Source organism: Hemiscyllium ocellatum, chromosome 11 (genome assembly GCF_020745735.1).
Source record: "Hemiscyllium ocellatum isolate sHemOce1 chromosome 11, sHemOce1.pat.X.cur, whole genome shotgun sequence".
NCBI lineage: Eukaryota > Metazoa > Chordata > Chondrichthyes > Orectolobiformes > Hemiscylliidae > Hemiscyllium > Hemiscyllium ocellatum.
Genome location: NC_083411.1, coordinates 54,116,886 through 54,137,884, shown reverse-complemented (window position 1 = coordinate 54,137,884; position 20,999 = coordinate 54,116,886). Strand labels below are relative to the sequence as shown.

The window sequence follows — 20,999 nt, the reverse complement described above, 5'->3', positions numbered from 1 at the left end:
CCCTAAGGCAGTACCTGGGTTAACAATCCAGCGATTATATCATCAGGTCATCATCTCCCCCTCAAAAAAAATATATTGGCTTTGGAGGCAGTCCAAAGAAGGTTCATGAGATTAATTTCGGATATGGAGAGATTTTCTTTTCAGGCGTGTTCGAGTAGTTTGGGCTTGAGCTCTTTTGAATTTCGTGGAATAAGAGGCGATCTATTTTGAAAAGTATATGATTGTTAACGATTGTGCTTGATCAGATATAGGAATAGAGGCTGTTTTCACTTATGCTAGAGTCTGGGACCAGAAGGCATCTCCTGAGAACCAAGAGGTTACATATTTAAGACAGAGATGAGGAAAACTTTTTGCTCTTAGAGTGCAGTGGTATTCTTTTTACCACAGAGTGCTGTTGAGGCTAGGTATATAAGTCTATTCATGTAAGATAGATTGTAAATCAGTAAAGGAATCAAACATTGTGGGGAAATGGTAGGAAAGTGGAGTGAAGGATAGTCAAATCAGCCATGACCTCATTGAATGGTGGCGCAAAATCAGTGGGGTGAATGGCCTACTTCAACTCCTCTGTCTTATGGTCTCATTGTCTTAAGTACTTATACTGCTATAAAACTCATACTTACACAGTCTGGGCTCTGTGCTGCCTCACTACATACAACAAACACACAGTAACTGCAAGCTGGCTGCTAATATTATCACTGCTACTGAAGGTCAGTCAGGAACCTTTGTACATCACATATTTGTGAAGCAATCTAACAGCAGAAAGATAAACTCCCTATGTGATCTTGGATTTGTGCAATAATACAAGTATCAGCAATTAACAAGACAATGACTGTAGTAAAATTGGCTGAAATCCAGCAAAAACAAGTGGATCCTGAGTGAAGGATGCAAAAAATGATGTGTGTTTCATGCGGGTTTCTGGAACTAATTAGGTTTCATTGTCAGGAAGAGCAAGTGAATTCTGATACACGTCTGCCGGCATCTGATTCATTTGGTCTGATTTTATTAAAGAAACCTTAATTTTCACAAAGTACTTTAAATTTAATATGTTTATTTGTTTTGGTCTCTTTTATGATTGACTGACCATAGATCCAGCTGAGACCGATGAGTTGCAGGAGAGCTGTTATAACGAGAATCCAGTCCGTAACGTAATGATCCATTAAATTTAGCCAGTAAATCCCAGCCTAAAATTAAATGGAAAATTCAAAAATGTTACACAGGAAAATGATCGTACTCTTACTTTCAAATTCAGACTGTGATGAGATTTGAAAAATGCATACATGTAAGTGCTTATAATAAAAGCACAATTCTAACTAAAGCAAATTCAGAAGTCACAATGTCAGGTTATATTCCAACAGATTTATTTGAAATCACAAGCTTCTTCATCAGATGATGAAGGAGCAGTGCTCTGAAAGCTTCTGATTTCAAATAAACCTGTTGGATTATAGCCTGACGTCATATGACTTCTGAAATTGTCCACTCCAGTCCAACATTGTCACTTCCACATCATAACTAAAGCAAAATACTACAGATGCTGGAAATCTGAAACAAACACAGAAATTCCTGGAAAAAATCAGCAGGTCTGGCAGTATCTGTGGAGAAAGAAACTAACATATTGATTCCAGTCTGGTACAACTCATCTTCAGAACTGTTCCAACACAATTCTAACTCGATGCTCAATATTCCCTCATTCATTTGTGTGTGGGATTCAATTATGTTGCTGTTCCCTCTTCTCCATTCTCACCTGAAAGTCATTTTTGAAATGGGGAGATCAGAATTTACCTGCAGTGTTCCAAATGTGATCTCACGTGATCAAATAAGTGAAGAGGTTACCTCAGAGTCCAATTGGACCTTGATCAGCTGGGCCAATGGGCTGAGGAGTGACAGATGGGGTTTAATTTAGATAAATGTGAGGTGCTGCATTTTCGAAAAGTAAGTTAGGGCAGAATTTATACACTTAATGTTAAGGTCCTGGGGAGCGTTGTTGAACAAAGAGACCTTGGGGCGCAGTTTCATGCAGAAGGTGGTGTGTGTATGGAAGTTTTGGAGGCTGGTATAATTACAACATTTAAAAGGCTTTTGGATGGATATATAAATAGGAATAGTCTAGAGTGATATGGGCCCAATGCTGGCAAATAAGACTACATTAATTTAGGATATCTGATACCATGGGTGAAGGATCTGTTCCTGTGCTGTACATCTCTGACTTTATGACCCTATGGGTGGCATGGTGGCTCAGTAGTTAGCACTACTGCCTCACAGCGCCAGAGACCCAGGTTCAATTCTCGCCTCAGGCAACTGTCTGTGTGGAGTTTGCACATTCTCCCTGTGTCTGCGTGAGCACTCTCCGGGTGTTCTGGTTTCCTCCCACACTCCAAAAATGTGCAGGTTAGGTGAGTTGGCCATGCTAAATTGTCTGTAGTGTTAGGTGTAGGGGAATGGGTCTGGGTGGGTTGCTCTTCGGAGGGTTGGTATGGACTTGTTGGGCCGAAGGGCCTGTTTCCACATTGTAAGTAATCTAATCTAATCTAAATACATCCTAGATTTAGACATCATGACCCCTCATGTACATCTTAACTCTTTGCCTCCAGTTTTAACTGCCTGGGAACATTGCATTAATGGGATTTGTGAAATTACCAACTCTCCCCACTCAGTATCTGAACTACATTCCCATTCAACACAAATATCTGAATAAGGGAACATGGCTCAGGAGTAGGCCATCCTGTCCCTGGGGCTTACTCCACCATTTAATAAGGTTAAAATCACACACCAGGTTATGATCCAACAGGTTTATTTGGAAGCACTAGCTTTCTGACCGCCGCTCCTTCATCAGGTGGTTATGGAGTATAAGATCGTATGACATAGAATTCAAAGCAAACTTTTGAAAGCTAGTGCTTCCAAAAGAACCTGTTGGACTATAACCTGGTGATATGTGATTTTCAACTTTGTACATCCTAGTCCAACACTGGCACCTCCACATAATTTAATAAGGTTACCGCTGTTATGAATTGCTTTGAATATATTTGCGTCCTTCTTTCCATAATACAAGCAATACTGTATACAGACTCTCACATTATGGAACCATCAGTGCACTGTATAACTGAAGCTTAACATCTCTACTTTTGTATCCACTCAGCCTTGCAGCAAATGATAAAGTTATATTAGCTTTCCCAAATATATAGGTGAGGACTGCAAATGCTGGAGATCAAAGTTGAAGAGTGTGGTGCTGGAAAAACACAGCCAGTCAGGCAGCATCTGAGGAGCAGGAGAGTTGATGTTTTGGGCATAAGCCCTTCATCAGGAATGAGGCTTGTGGGCCAAGGGGGCTGAGAGATAAATGGGAGAGAGATGAGGCTGGGAGGGAGGATAGCTGAGAATGCACTAGGTAATATATCTCCCTCCCCACCCCTATCCATGGTCCATAAAGACCATTCCTTCTGCAACTCCCTTGTTCAGTCCATGCCCCCACCAACCCACCCTCCTATCCTGGCACCTTCCCCTGCCACCAAAAGAATTGCAAACCTCCACCCACGCCTCCCCACTTACCTCCGTCCAAGGCCCCAAAGGAGCCTTCCACATCTGTCAGAGATTTATCTGCACTTCCACACACATCATCTACTATGTCTGTTGCTCCCAATGTGGTCTCCTCTACATCGGGGAGACAGAACTCCAGTTTGCAGAACGTTTCAGAGGGCATCTCCAGGACACACGCTCAAACAATCCCATTGCCCCATTGCCGAACACTTTAACTCCCCATTCACTAAGGACATGCAAGGCCTGGGCCTCCTCCACCGCCAAACCCTAACCACCCGATGCCTGGAGGAAGAATGCCTCATCTTCCACATTGGGACCCTCCAACCACATAGGATCAATGTGGATTTCACCAGTTTCCTCATTTTCCCTCCCCCCACCTTATCCCAGATGCAACTTTCCAACTGGACACCACCCTCTTGACCTGTCCTACCTGTCCATCTTCCTTCCCACCTATCTACTCCATCCTCCTCTCTGACCTATCGCCTTCACCCCCAACTTCATCTACCTATCGCATTCTCAGCTACCTTACCCCCAGCCCACTCCTTCTCTCATTTATCTGTCAGCCCTCTTGGGCCACCAGCCTCACTCCTGATGAAGGTCTCATAACCAAAACTTTGATTTTCCTGCTCATTGGATTCTGCCTGATCTGCTGTGCTTTTCCAGCAGCACACTCTTCGTTTTTCCTAAATATATTGGAGGGTTGTTTTTCAGACTGGAGGCCTGTGACCAGTGGAGTGCCACAAGGATTGCTGCTGGGTCCTCTACTTTTTGTCATTTATATAAATGATTTGGATGTGAGCGTAAGAGGTACAGTTAGTAAATTTGCAGATGACACCAAAATTGGAGGTGTAGTGGACAGCGAAGAAGGTTACCTCAGATTACAACAGGATCTTGATCAGATGGGCCAATGGGCTGAGAAGTGACAGATGGAGTTTAATTCAGATAAATGTGAGGTGCTGCATTTTGGGAAAGCAAATCTTAGGACTTATATGCTTAATGGTAAGGGCGGAGGGAGTGTTACTGAACAAAGAGACCTTGGAGTGGAATCGCTGGTAGATAGGATCGTGAAGAAGGCATTTGGTATGCTTTCCTTCATTAGTTAGAGTATTGAGTACAGGAGTTAGAAGGTCATGATGTGGCTGTACAGGACATTGGTTAGACCACTGTTGAAATATTGTGTGCAATTCTAGTCTCCTTCCTATTGGAAAGATTAGATTAGATTATTTACAGTGTGGAAACAAGCCCTTCGGCCCAACAAGTCCACACCGATCCACCGAAGCGCAACCCACTCAGACCCAATCCCCTACATTTACCCCTTCATCTAACACTATGGGCAATTTAACTTGGCCAATTCACCTAACTTGCACATTTTTGGATTGTGGGAGGAAACCGGAGCACCCAGAGGAAACCCACACAGACACGAGGAGAATGTGCAAACTCCACACAGAGAGTCACCTGAGGCGGGAATTGAACCCGGGTCTCTGGCGCTGTGAGGCAGCAGTGCTAACCACTGTGCCATCGTTGTGAAATATGAAAGGGTTCAGAAAAGATTTACAAGGATGTTGCCAGGGTTGGAGGATTTGAGCTATAGGGAGAGGTTGAACAGGCTGGGGCTGTTTTCCTTGGCATATCGGAAGCTGAGGGGTGATCTTATAGAGGTGTACAAAATTATGAGGGGCATAGATAGGATAAATAGACAAAGTTCCCTGGGGTCAGGGAGTGCAGAACTGGAGGGCCTAGGTTTATGGTGAGAGGGGAAAGATATAATAGAGACCTAAGGGGCAACTTTTTTCCACACAGAAGGTAGTACGTGTATGGAATGAGCTACCAGAGGAAGTGTTGGAGGCTGGTACAATTGCAACATTCAGAAGGCAATTGGATAGTTATATGAAAGGAAGGGTTTGGAGGGATATGGGCTAGGTGCTGCAGGTTGGACTAGATTGGGTTGGGATATCTGGTCAACATGGACAGATTGGACTAAAGGGTCTGTTTCCATGCTATACATCTCTATGACTCTATATGCTGCATCTGCACAGTAACTTTTGATTGTCACGCATCCTTCTGTCTCTCAGAGTTCTGCAATCTCTAATCATTTTGATATGATGTTGTATTTTTTATTCTTCCTGCTAAAAGGGAAACACTTCATGTTTTCCTACATTATACTCCATTTGCTACATCTTTGCCCACCGACTTAAACCATCTTTCTCTTTTTATAGTCCCCTTATGTCTTCCTTGAAAATTACTTTCCAATTTTAAGTCATCAGCAACTTTGGTAACTGTGTCTTCTACTGCTTCATCTATGTCATTGATGTAAATTGTAAATCATTCAAATGCCAGAATTGACCCTGAGGCACGCCACTTGTTACATCATGAGAACCTGAAAAAAAAACACATTTGTGCTGACTCTCTGTTTACTATTAGCCAGCTAATTTTCTGTCTATGTCAATATGCTAACCCCTGTACCATGAGCTCCTATGTTCTACAATAAATATTAATGTGACACTTTATCAAATGCCTCTGGAAATATAAGAAAAAGTACATCCACCATTTCCCCATTATCCAAACACTCATATTATTTCTGACATAATTCTAACAAATTGGTGAAATATGTTCTCTCCCTTCACAAGACCGTACTGGCTCTATTTGACTACTTCAAAACCTACATTGTCATGCCACAAATTCCTTAATAATAATTGCTAACATTTTACTTATGATAGATAGTAAGTTAACTGCTCTGTATTTCTTTCTTTTTGAATAAAAGATTTATATTTTCGAACCCAGTCATAGAGTCAAAAGGTGTGGTGCTGGAAAAGCACAGCTGGTCAGGCAGCATCCAAGGAGCAGGAGACAATAGACAATAGGTGCAGGAGTAGGCCATTCAGCCCTTCGAGCCTGCACCGCCATTCAATATGATCATGGCTGATCATTCCTAATCAGTATCCGCTTCCTGCCTTATCTCCATAACCCTTGATTCCACTATCTTTGAGAGCTCTATCCAACTCTTTCTTAAATGAATCCAGAGACTGGGCCTCCACTGCCCTCTTGGGTAGAGCATTCCACACAGCCACCACTCTCTGGGTGAAGAAGTTTCTCCTCATCTCTGTCCTAAACGGTCTACCCCGTATTTTTAAGCTGTGTCCTCTGGTTTGACACTCACCCATCAGCGGAAACATGTTTCCTGCTGCCAGAGTGTCCAATCCTTTCATAATCTTATACGTCTCAATCATATCCCCTCTCAGTCTTCTAAACTCAAGGGTATACAAGCCCAGTCGCTTCAGTCTTTCAGTGTAAGGTAATCCCTCCATTCCAGGAATTGACCTCGTGAACCTATGCTGCACTCCCTCAATAGCCAGAATGTCTTTCCTCAAATTTGGCGACCAGAACTGCACACAGTACTCCAGGTGTGGTCTCACCAGGGCCCTGTACAGCTGCAGAAGCATCTCTTTGCTTCTGTACTCAATCCCTCTTGTTATGAAGGCCAGCATGCTATTAGCTTTCTTCACTACCTGCTGTACCTGTATGCTTGCCTTCATTGACTGGTGTACAAGAACACCCAGATCTCTCTGTACTGCCCCTTTACCTAAATTAATTCGATTGAGGTAGTAATCTGCCTTCCTGTTCTTGCCACCAAAGTGGATAACCATACATTTATCCACATTAAACTGCATCTGCCATGCATCTGCCCACTCACCTAACTTGTCCAGGTCACCCTGTAATCTCCTAACATCCTCATCACATTTCACCCTGCCACCCAGCTTTGTATCATCAGCGAACTTGCTAATGTTATCGCTGATGCCATCTTCTATATCATTAACATATATTGTAAAAAGCTGCGGTCCCACACGGATCCTTGCGGTACCCCACTGGTCACTGCCTGCCATTCCGAAATGGAGCCGTTTATCACTACCCTTTGTTTCCTATCAGCCAACCAATTTTCAATCCAATCTAGTATTTGCCTCCTATACCATGCGCCCTAAGTTTACTCACTAACCTCCTATGTGGAACTTTATCAAAAGCTTTCTGAAAGTCCAGGTACATTACATCTACTGGATCTCCCTTATCCATCTTCAGAGTTACATCCTCAAAAAACTCCAGAAGATTAGTCAAGCATGATTTCCCCTTCATAAATCCATGCTGACTCTGTCCTATTCTGTTACTATTATCCAGATGTGCCGTAATCTCATCCTTTATAGTAGACTCCAGCATCTTTCCCATCACTGAGGTCAGACTAACTGGTCTATAATTTCCTGCTTTCTCTCTCTCACCTTTCTTAAAAAGTGGTATAACATTAGCCAGTCTCCAATCCTCAGGTACCGATCCCGAATCTATCGAATTCTGGAAAGTAATCACCAACGCATCCATGATTTCCCGAGCCACCTCCTTCAGTACCCTGGGATGTAGACCATTAGGCCCCGGGGACTTATCAACCTTCAGACCTAACAGTCTCTCCAACACCAAATCCTGGCAAATACAGATTCCCTGAAGTTCAGGTCCTTCGGTCACTGCTTCCTCAGGGTCTTCCCCAGTCTTGTGTCTTCCCCAGTGAACACAGATCTGAAGTACCCATTTAATTCTTCTGCCATTTCTTTGTTCCCTGTAATATATTCCCCTGTTTCTGTCTTCAAGGGCCCAATTTTAGTCCTAACCATTTTTTTGCCTTGCACATACTTGAAAAAGCTTTTACTATCCTCCTTTATATTATTGGCCAATTTACCTTCGTATCTCATTTTTCCTCTGCGTATTTCCTTCTTAGTAATCCTCTGTTGTTCTTTAAAAGCCTCCCAGTCCTCTGTTTTCCCACTTATCTTTGCTATGTTATACTTTTTCTCTTTTAACTTTATATGTTTCTTAACTTCCCTCGTCAGCCACGGCCACCCATGCCTCCTCCTAGGATCTTTCTTCCTTTTAGGAATGAACTGATCCTGCAACTTCTGCATTTTACACAGAAATATCTGCCGTTGTTCCACCACGGTCATCTCTGCTAAGGTATTGCACCATTGAACTTTGGCCAGCTCCTCCCGCTCTCTGCTGCGAAAAGACCGTTGGCTTCGAGGTAAGTTCTTTATAGAGCAAATCAATTACCTTCCCGACCAACTTTGCTCTCCACCTGAACTTCCGCCCAGCTCCCGCCGCTCTCTGCTGCGAAAAGAGAGAGTTGACATTTTGAGCACAAGCTCTTCATTTCTGATTAAGGGCTTAAGCTCAAAACATCGATTCTACTGCTCCTCAGATGCTGTCTGACCAGCCGTGCTTTTCCAGCGCCACACTTTTTGACTCTAATCTCCAGCATCTGAAGTCCTCACTTTCTCATGTCGGCCCGACCAAGTAATAATTGAAGTTTCCTTCCGTAAAGGACATTAGTGAACCAAAGGGGTGTTTCTAACAATCAACAATGGATTCATTTGAATTCATTAGACTCTTAATTCCAGAGTCTATTGAATTCAAATTATACCATCTGCCGTGGCAGGATTCAAACCTGGATTCTCAAAACATTCCCTGGATCTCTGGATTAACAGTCTACCGATAATACCAGTAGGCCATTGTCTCCCCTAAGGCTAGGCTAAGCTAAGCATGTTTGCAGACAGTGAGGGAGAAAATTCTGATGCCGATGATCATGACATGATGCTGAGTTGCAGCATCTAACATCAAGGCAACTGAGTTACCAGTCAAGAGCAACTGAAAATAACACACTTCTCTTCAAATCGGTATACAATCACCAGGTCAGAATGAGTTGTCAAACCTCCAAAACGATTTATTGATGGTTGGATTATCAATCTTCTTAATTCACATTTTTATTGTTTGTTGGTAACCTCAGTCAATGCAGAAGTTGAACCTGTGTTGTTGGTGCCCCTCTCCCCCCGCCCCCCCCCCCCATTGTAAATCAGCCATCCAGGAGAAAGTGAGGATTACAGATACTGGAAATCAGAGTCAAAACGTGTGGTGCTGGAATCATCTTCCTGTTAAAGAGCTTATGGTCAAAACATCAACTCTCCTGCTCCTCAGATGCTGCCTGACCGGCTGTGCTTTTCCAGCATCACTCTCTTTAAAACCAACCATCCAGCCAACTGAGCCAAAAGAAAACAGTGTGGTGGTGGTGGATAAGCAGGAATATCATAGGGGATAGTGGAGGAGCTGATCATCACAGGAGGAGACTGAAGAGAAACAGAAGGAACATCGGTGAAAAGGGAGAAGGCTAGGAGAGGTGGGGAGGGTATATAATGTAGAGGAGGAGGGTAGAGTGTGAACAAATCAAAGGAAACATTAACGGCCGCATCTTTCTCTTAACTGGCTCATACAGAGGGCTAGCAGAGAATGTGCACTATAATGGGAAGGGTTCAAGATCTCTTCCTGCACAACGCAATTATACCCAACAGAAACAGAAATTGAAGAATATGATTGCACAAGGCCTCATTTGAAGGCTTGGCAATGAAGGGAAGCTTTTGCTACAGATTAAAAGTGAATGAACAATTCCGTGTCTCAAACATAATTTCTCTCAGAGAGAAGCACTTGGGTGCACCAACAGTGACAATGGTGGTGGAGCTGGTGGGAAGCAGAGAGTATTCCACATACAGCCATGCAGGAGCATTCACAGGTACATGTATCTGGAAGTTAAGGGCATAGGGATCAGGCTGTTCTGCCACCTGCGGAATTCTAAAAGCAAAGGAATGTGGATGCTGGAAATCTGAAACAAGAACAAAATTTGCCAGAGAAACACAGCAGGTCAGACAGCTTCTGTGGAGAGAAAGCAGAGTCAACATTTCAGGACCAGTGATCCTTCTTCAGAACTCATTGTTGCTAGGAAAAGATGGGATATATACTGAAGAGAGGGATTGGGAGAACGGAGTGAACAACATGTGGAAATGGAGCTTACACAAAGAGAGAACACTTGTTGGGCAGACAAAGGAATGGATACTGTTAAGCCTGGGTGAAAGAAAAGTTGCTTATGGGGACCATTAGTGAGTGAAAATGGGTTAGCTGCGATGAAAGGAGCCCAAGGTCATCTGGAAACTCTGGTCAGCATCCCATTTCCATTTGGGGTCCCTGCAGTTGTCAGGACTCGTTATCAAGTTCAACATTTTTCGGGCCAGAGCACCTTCATCCATGTCATCCCTCCCACTGGGCCTGACCTTGTCAAAACAGTGTTGGGGCATACATAATGGTAAATTCATTGCTTTTGGATCCAATATTCTATCATAATAACAATCTAACTGTTTGAACATAGGACAGAAAACATTTCTTCTGGTATGCACTATCACAAATTTCCATATGTACCAGTTTAGTAAATGATTCATTGTAGGAACAAAACATTGAAAATGATTTGACATAAACCACTGAAACATGCACCGTCAAGACTACAACAATGTCTCATAAAAGTTCAGGGATATAACTTTGATATTTGTTACAATCTGGGCTACTTCAGACACAATGAGAGGTGTACCAACGCCAAATTAGACAATGGCAGTTTGGCTGCACTTACAAAAAAATTACATAAGAAAACATCATCAATATCAATCCAGATGAATATTGGTCAACAGTAAGAAAAAAGACAATGAATGATTCACAACTGAGGGCATTTTGGAAAGTTATTATCAAAGTCCGGCCCGATGGGATACAAAACGTGCCAGATGTGCTCCAAGGGATTTAGCCAGACAAGGATGAGCCAGGGACCCTCAAGAGGCATGCTTTTCAAACATAAACAGATGCTTGTAGCTGAAGCTCTTTAGTAAACTCTATTGCCTCATTATACCAGGGGCATATGGGCATAGGGTGAAAAAGGCCCCTGTACAGCTCACTGTGTATTGCTCAGTTCACAACAGAAAAATCGAGAAGACTGTGAGGGTGTATCAGGCATGTCAAAGTCAGCCACCACATCAACAGAAAAAAAATTTCTCTACCCTCACAAGATTCCAATATATCTTTGGTTGAAGCTTGTAACAGATTTACTTACCATCCACGGTGACAATTTTCACCAAGTCACTGAGTAATATTCCAATTTTCCAACCACCAGACGTTGGAAGGATTACTCAACTACACCCATGGTAATCACCATAAGTATAAAGTGCATTGTGTACCTGGAGAAAATATCTGAAATTGGTCATATTGCACTGATAAATATTTTATGGGCCTAGGATACCTTGGATGTGTACTACATGGGGTCTAAATCATGTGACAGCCTCACCACATTATCCCAGACCCAATATTTTTGCTGAATGAAATGGTTCATACTATTCAGCCATCCGTCATGAAATGAGCAATTGGACTCCATCTCCATATTGCCATGTCACACTTCATAACAATACGTCTAGGTATGGGCTTTCTATTACCAGCAACAATCACATTAAAAAGCAAGTCAGGACACATTTGCCAAGTCATGAACAGTCCAATTTCCTGTAAATATGGGATAAACATCTTGAACATTCAGGCAGAATAAAAACAGCACTCATTTGACATCTGGGTGTGGAATTATCTAGTTTGTGAGAGTGGTAAAAGGTTTGAATCATACATCCCATCCAGGGAACATGGTCACCCACAGAAGTACTCAGAAAGTGCAGTGAGCCTTAAACCCAAGGAGTCACAATATCTAATGGAACAATGAGAAAGAGGAATAGAAAATAATTTGGGGAATTGTACAACATTCTAACATTGAGCATTCTGACTGTGCACAGAACACCACCTGAGGTAAACTCAGGGAATGAAAATGTTGAACGCAACCATGAAAATAATCTCCTCTTTAACAAAAGGAAAGTCACCAAAATATCAGTGAGCCAAGAACAGTCAGTTGATAAATCTAGATCACAGGACAGAAAGAGGATCATGAGATCTGGAAGGATTATTAAATTATTGATTCATTATACAACCACTTAAAGTCTTAAACAGTTCAATTCTTAAACTCCTAAGCACAGTGACCTATTTTTGGAGTGATAGTTCTCACAACCAGTCTGAGATATATTTATTTTCATTCATGTATGTTATAGGAATATAGTAATATCATTTTAAGAAGAACATGCTGATATGCATATAACCTTGATATAATACATGTCACTGACAGCTATAGACTTGTTCAGTGTGCAGTACATATTGCGAAGGGAGAGCAGCTATGCTTCCCTGTAACAACTAACCGCGATAACGAATGTGTCTTCTGAGCAATTTTATGACATAATAAACTGAACCGTGGTCCTGTTTCCCAGTCCGATTGTAAGAGTGGATTATCTGAGAATAAACTCAGAATCACAGCAAGATATCAATATGACATGATCACTGCACAACATTAAACAACTGCAAAAAGAAAGGACCAGAACACTAATGCCTTCTTTATTTTTTCATCCTGTGAATTTGATCACCTTTTACAGTTACTGAGTACATGTGAAAACAGCTGATATCACTGAAATACAACCTACCTGTGTCACACATAGAAGGCCAAGCAGATAAAATAACGAACAAACACCAGCTGTCAGAAGAAGGGGCTTTGATTGGACCAATGTAGGGAACTGGTCTTGCAGGGCTGTCGTAACTGTTTCTAATGGAAGAAAATGTCAAATGAAGACATTAATTAATAACTTGCACAATGACAGGACAAAACACCACTGGACACACCAAAGCCCTGGAGTAAAAGGTTTCTGCATCCATTTTCTGGCTCTGAGATATGTATTTTTCCCCCAGTTGTATTTTTCCTGTTGCTCTGATGCAGAGGAAAACTGCATCATCGTTATCCTCAAATATCACGTAGGGTGTTTCAACATGAGTGAGTTTCAACATGAGTGTGTTTCAACATGAGTGAGTTTCAACATGAGTGAATAAGTTTGCTGACCATCCTGCTCCCTGTAAGGCAGGTAAATAAAAATCCCCATCTCTTGAACAGCAAGATCTGTCTCAACGAAAAGATAAATTCTAGGCATGAGAGCAAAGAAAAGATATAGAACATTAACATCTGAGATTGAAAATCACCACAATAGCTATTGGGCAGAGGAACATAGAAATTAGGAGCGAGTGGACAATTCAGCCCTTCAAACCCACTCTACCATTTGTCACATTCATGGCTGTTCTTATTGTGGTTGCAATTCCTGCCTGTTTCCCACAGCCCTTTGTCCCATTTTTCATCAAAACATATCTATTTCTTTCTTGAATTTGTTGATTGATTCTGCCTCTTCTGCACTCTGGGGCAGTGAGATCCACAGATTCACAACCCTGTCAGAGAAATAGTTTCTCCTCACCCCAGTTTTGAACCTACTTCCTCTCAGGCTATATCTATGACCTCTTGTTCAAGACTGTCCGACAAGGAGGAATATCTGTTCCACATCTACCTTATCAATCCCTTTGAGCATTTTATGTGTGTCAATCAGATCATCCCTCATTCTTCTGATCTCCAGCGAGTACAAGTCCAACGTATTCAATTGTTCCTCATATGACAGCCCTTTCATCCCTTGAATCAATCTGGAGAACCTCCTCGGAACTGCTTTTAATGCCACCACATCCTTCCTCAAGTAAAGAAACCAGAACTAGATACAATACTCCAAGTATGGTCTCAACATCATCTCATACAATTGTGACAACATTACTTTTATAAACCAGTTCTTTTGCAATAAATGCCAAGATTCCACTTGCCTTTCTTATTAGATGCAGCCCCTACATCCCCACTTTCTGTGATTCATACACAAGGACACCCAGATCCCTCTACACTGAGGCACTTTGAATCTGCTTCTGATTTAAATTAATAATTTGCTCTTTCATTATTCTTGCCAAAATATGTAACCTCGCACCTATCCACGTTAAATTCCATCTGCCAGATTCTAGTTCATTCTCTAGCTGTGAATTTTGTTTTGTTACATTCTGTCCCTCCCGGCAGCTCATTGATATAGATTGTCAACAGTTGATGTCAGAGGATTGAACCCTATGCTACCCCAATAGTTACAGTTTGCCAGAAGGACCCATTTATCCCACCCCTCTGCTTTCTGTCAGTCAACCAATCCTCTATCCGAACCAATACTCTACCCTTCGGTCTAACCTTTTGTATCAGTCTTAATGCAGCACCTTATCAATGTCTTCTAGAGGTCTAGATATAACACATCCACTGTGTCCCCATTATCCAACTTGATAGCTACATCCTCAGAAATTCCAACAATTTTGTCAAGTTCAACTTGTCCTGTATGAAACCATGCTGCCACTGGGGAATTGAGCTTTGTTGTTCCAAGTGGTCACTTCTCTCCCTTATTATTGACTCCAGCAACTTCCTCACGACCGAGGTCAAACTAATTGATCTACAATTTTCCACGTTTTGCCTATCTCTTTTTTCAAATACAGGCTTCACATTAAAGTGTTTCCAAATCACTGGCACCTTTCCAGAATCGAGGAAATTTTGGAATTTAGTAATATATCCACTATCTCTGCTGCCTTAGGGTGCAGGCCATCAGGTCCTGGGGACTAATCTGCCTTTAATCCCATCAGTTTACTTAATACCTTTTCCCTAGTAATTTCACCAAGTTCCTCTATAGTAACTGCAGATTTTGGGAAGAAATTATAATCTTCCACTGCAAAAAGACACAAAATACTGGTTTAGTGCCTCTGCCATTTCTGAGTTTCCCATAATTACCTCACCATTTCCACCCTCTAAAGGGCCACCATTTACTTTCACTACTCTCTTCCTTTTTATATACTTATAGAAGCTTTTGGTGTCAGAGCTTATGGTTTTTGCTAGTTTCCTTTTATTGATCTCCTGATTCTCCAGAGTGTCTCAAACATTTGCAGTATGATATGCCCTAGTTTTTGTCTTTATGTTATCCTCGACCTCCTTGTTAAGCCATGGATTTTCTTTTACCTTCCTATAATTCCTTTTCCTCTCAGGAATATACTTTAATTGACAGGTATTTAGTAACTCATTGAGCATTTGCCACCATTTTTCAAATGTCCTGCTCCTTTAATATTTTTCCTCAGTCCCCCAGGGCCAACTGCTTTCTCAGGCCTGTATAATGACTTTTGGCCAACATTAAAACTCCTGTATATAACTCTGTCTTCACTCTTGCCATCTGAATTTGAAACTATAGAAGGTTGTGATCACGCCTTCCAAGATGATCCTTAACTACATGATCATTTACCAATCCTTCCTCATTACACAATACCAAATGTGAAGCAGCCAGTTGGTTCCATGACATGTTGCCATAAGAAAGAATCCCTCAGACACTCTATGAATCTTCCTTCAATACTACCCTTGCCAAGTTGATGAATCCAATCAATATCTATGTACAAATCACCCATAATTTCTGTTGTGGCTGGCTCATAAGCCCTCATTACTGCCTCATTTATACTCAGCCCTACTTTGGAAGTATTGTTTGAGAATCTGTAAATTATTCCTACCAAGGGGTTTCTTCCCTTGCCTTTTATTTCCACTCAGATTGATTCAACATCTTGGTTCGTAGTGCCAATATCATTTCTTAATGCACCTTGATATCTCCCTTAACCAATAAAACAGCTCCACCTCCTGTTCCTACTTGCCTATCCCTTTGGAATACTCATTACCCTAGGACATTTCACTCCCAGTACTGATCTTCCTGCAACCACATTTCAATAATCTTCACCAGGTGATGTGACTGGTCTCTATTTGTGTTGTCAGCTCATCAACTTAACTCTGAATGCTGCATGCTTTTGCTAATAAGTTCTACTGGTTTGTCTTTCTCTTTTAATATTTGCTCATACACTCTCCATCCTCACTTACTAATTCCTAATAACACTGAACCTCATCTCTCTCATTTACTCCAACTCACATTTTGATCTTCTGTGATGCCTTCCCTCACCATCGCTGTTAGTGCAAATTGTATTGTGAAATCATTTGGATGCCGATGCAACTTTTCCCCAATTTTTATTTTGATGCAGGTGCTAATCATTTAAGACAAATAGCTGCATTCTTCTTTCAGACAATAAGGGAACAATTGCTACAAAGAAATGTTGTGCGTTTGTCCACTAACATCACCAACAGCACTTTTTTGCCCAACACTGTCATAATTTCTTCAAAAGAAATGATTTTTTTAAGTGATGCAATGCCATTTTTACCTAAACCTGCAAACTGTGTGTCAACTCCCAGAGTGAGCAGCATGAAGAAAAATGAAACAGACCATAATGGTGCCCACGGTAACTGTGCAAGGGCCTCTGGGTAGGCAATGAAGACCAAACCGAAACCTGAACAGTGAATAGAATTGAAATGACATAATGAATGTTGCTATTAACTTGTTGTTGACATTCATTTCATTTCATTTATTACAGTTGCCAATATTAGCCACCATTTGCAAAACTATTCATGTCACCAAAGTTGTGCGGATATGTGTTTAAAATAAAAAACATTAGTTATTATATATTTGTAATATTAATCACTTTCAATTCAGAAATTATAATATTTAGAAGCAATGAACACTGAGTTCAGAGTGACATTTGCAATCTAAGCAAAAAAAAATCTCTCTGATATATTGGTGAAACTGGCATTTTAAAGCAGGGAATAATGTTGGAGAGTAGGGAATGGGGAGAAATAATTGAACGAATAATTTAGAGTGTTTCTTAAATGGTTGGGGATTGTAAAGTGTAGTTGTACAAAGAGACCTCAGTCTCCTTGGTGCTAAGTCACTGAGGGTTAACATGTGTGTGCAGCAAGCTATTAGGAAGCCTCATGGAATGTCATCCTTTATTGCAAGAGGATTTGAGTACAGGGATAGTGAAGTCTTGTTTCAGTTGTATAGCAGCTTGGTTAGGCCACACCTGGAAACTGTGCACAGTTTGGTCACTTTTTCTCAGGAAAAATGTCATTGCATAGAGGGAGTGCAACAAATGTTCAGAAGACTTGCTCCTGGAATGGTAGAACTGTCCTATGAAGAAAGATTGGGAAAACTGGGCCTTATTCTCTAGAGTTTCGTAGAATGAGAGGCAATTGCATTGAAACTTACAACGTAGTTAAAGAGAACAACAGAGTAGCTGCAGGTAAGATATTTCCTCTGTCTGCAGAATCTAAAACCAGCGGCCATAATTTAAAACTAAGGGGGATGCCACTGAGGGCCAAGCTGACAAGAAATTAGTTTATTCAGAGTGTTGTGAAACATTGGAATTGTCCAGCACAGAGGGCTGTGGAGGTCAAGATTTGAGTAGATTTAAGGTTGAGATTGATATATTTCTGATTCTCAGTGGTGTACAAGGTCAGGGAATGGAATGAGTAAAAAACATTGAAATGTTTGATCCTTCATTATTACATGGAGTAGTGAGGCAAACTACTCAGACTGAGTGGCCTACCCCTGTTCCTATGTTCCTGCCTCCATTCAGGCTGTCAAACCACTCAGTGCTCAGACTACTGGAGTAATGAGAATGTGTGAACTGTGTTTTATTGTAACTTTACCTGGTCATTAATTACTTATCACAGCATCATCAACCGATACAAGTGGCTTAGCACAGAACATTTCCATGTCTCTTGCTCTTCATATTAAACATTTTTAAAAATGTACTACTGTCAAATTGAATATTTGAGCACATAATATGATCAGTAACTAATCGTCAATAAATAAAAACTGTCTCTGATTCACCTAAAAGCACAATATTATGGAATTCATTCAAAATTTTCTTCTTAAATATAAAATGTGGCTCATATGAAATGTAATTCTAAGGTAAATAACAAATCTTACAGTGGATTATAATGTTAACTGAGTGCTTTTGAGATTTACTATTCTGTGATTATTTCAAAAGCTCACTTTTAAGAGCTAGGGTTCAACCCTGGGCATACCATTGCATTATTCAGCTCCAATCCCTGTCCAGTATAAACCAAACATCATGGCAATGTGTCTTCAGAGCCTGGTTATCAGTTTGGATCTGAGGATTGATTATTGTGTCTGGACACTGGAATCACTGGAATGTTGGGTTGAATCACTTCAGAGAGAACATTAAAGCTGTCTGACCCTTGACAATTTTAACAGCTCTAGTTTACCTGACTGGGCAACCTCTGAAACGGGCTTATCTTGTATGTGAGCCATGTGTCCCAGGATGGAGAAGATGACAAATCCAGCAAACACACTCGTAGCACAATCAACAACACAGACAATGATGGTATCTCTGTAGCAGTTATTGTGGAACTTGTTGTAAGATGACAATGCTACTAAAGTGCCCCAACCCACTGAGATAGAAAAGAAAATTTGAGTCGCAGCATCTTTCCAGACCTGGTAAATACAAAATAGAATAGATGTCTGGAGGGAAATGAAACACAAACATGTACAACAGATTAACAACATTAATTGTGAAGATAATGAGAACTCGTGTGGTTAATCCATGGTGAACTGAGCAAAGTAGCTCCCTCTGGTCAACAGTAACTCTTCTTAAACAGAACAGTCATCACTACTGTTGATTATTTACAGTTAAATTTCCTCTGGGATATCTGACACAGGTCTTTCTGGTATAATGCATGTTTCATTAACACAAATTACCTGTACCGTGATTGACGATTGGGGACGCTTTTCGAAAGTGCAAAAATTCAAAAAGTATGTTGGCTAGAACATGATTACATCGGCAACACTGTAAGTGCTCCTTGTATTGCGTGATTCTTGCATAGCGCAGGGTCACACGGAACGTGACTATTGCACTATCGAAGACGTGACTGTATACTCTTTCACCAGCCATGGTTTTCAGTGACTGACTCACTTGCAGTATTGTACTGACCATAGTTAATTCCATTCTTTTCGTGAAAGTAACAACAAAGAACAACTTTTACCATAAATAATGATCACTTTCATATTGTAATAATATCACAGTAGCTTAATATCAACAGGAACCAGTAAAATTACACTGTAATTTCTAGGATTATGTAAACAATGGTTAAATGATTTAAATGGAAATCAAAATCCAATTCCTGTCAGAAAAATTAAGCAATAAATAGTGTTCACCATTGTCTATTCACAAAGACTGCTGTATCTTTGGACTGAATACAAAATTCCAGCCATCATTATCCAGTATGCATGAGGACACTGTCAGCTTCACAAATGTGGTATTGCCTAGTCTGCCTATTTGCATTCACTGGGCTCCATGATGTTTCTGTCCTTATGCTGTTGACTGAATCACCTCGGAGATTTGTTTCAAGAAACATGACATTGAAATAGCCTTTTAATGACGTGCCAAGCATTTACTTACTGCCAGTCACAATTTCTGGCACTTAAACTACCTACTGGAAGAATGGAATCACAGCTTGGAAGTCACCCACTCAAACTTACACTTCCTTTTCTGTCTCAGTCCTTGCATTGTTATATTCCAAGTACGATAATCTGACTGGTTCAAGATATAATCAGTTGCTTTCCAATGTTCACTCCAATGTAGATTTCAGATATAGACAATGTTCTTTCATTTCCATCTCCCACTTCCAGGTACTTGCAGCACCAAATATCATTGACATAGAATGGATAAGGACAAGGCTCATCAAGAGTGGCTCTTTCTATTGCCCTGATACAGCAAAATGTGGGTCAGTATTTGCTTTGTAGGTCAATGAGGTATTTCACCTGAAACTCCTAAATCATTTCCAAGATTTCAGAAAGGAAGAGGCATGAAGGAAGAATTCTATTGCATCCCAATCCCTATCATAATTCCTCATCAATTTCGATCCTCTCGTCCATCATAGCTGATGCCCTGACCTTCTTTCCTGTTAATGGCAGGATGATATAGACCTTAAACTGACTCTTTGAATTCATCACAAGCTTTGTTAAAAATTTCCAAGAATTGAATTAAGGACTCAAAAGCAATACATTGATTTTAAATCAATGATGAAAGTGAGGACTGCAGATGCTGCAGATCAGAGCTGAAAATGTGTTGCTGGAAAAGTGCAGCAGGTCAGGCAGCATCCAATGAGCAGGAGAATTGACGATTCGGGCATGAGCCCTTCTTCAGGAATGTCGATTCTCCTGCTCCTTGGATGCTGCCTGACCTGCTGCGCTTTCCCAGCAACACATTTTCAGTTTAAATCAATGATGACAAGCTAACAAAGTACATGTGCTGAGGCACGAATCAATTCAACTAAAAATACTAATGAGACTCAATCATTCATATTGCTGTATTTACCTCAGCATCAGCCAGTCTGGAGAAGTCTGACTGGCTTCCGATGTAGAATTCAATTCCTTTAGAAGCTCCCTCCAGGGTAACCCCTCGGATCAGGAGTATGGTCAGGACCACGTAAGGGAATGTCGCAGTGAAATAAACCACCTGAGCATGGAGAGCACCTTGTTAGATTTTCCTGTATTACTGGTACAACAGAAGAAAATAAAACCTTGAAGCAGTACAAGGCCATGTGGCCCCACCATGCAATAAGATTCTGCCTGATCACCCTGACACTTGCCCTCTCCAGAACCTTTGACTCTCTTGTACATCAACAATTTGTCAAACTCTGCCTTGCATATATTCAATGATCTGACCTCTACTGCTTTCGGAGGAAGAGTATTTGAAAGATTAAAAATTCCACTTCATCTCTACCT

General features: G+C 41.1%; 1 pseudogene; it reads right to left on the bottom strand.

Moving 5' to 3' along the window:
* The window catches only part of LOC132820000 (sodium- and chloride-dependent neutral and basic amino acid transporter B(0+)-like), a 55,133-nt pseudogene that overhangs the window by 16,081 nt on the left and 18,053 nt on the right, over positions 1 to 20,999 (bottom strand).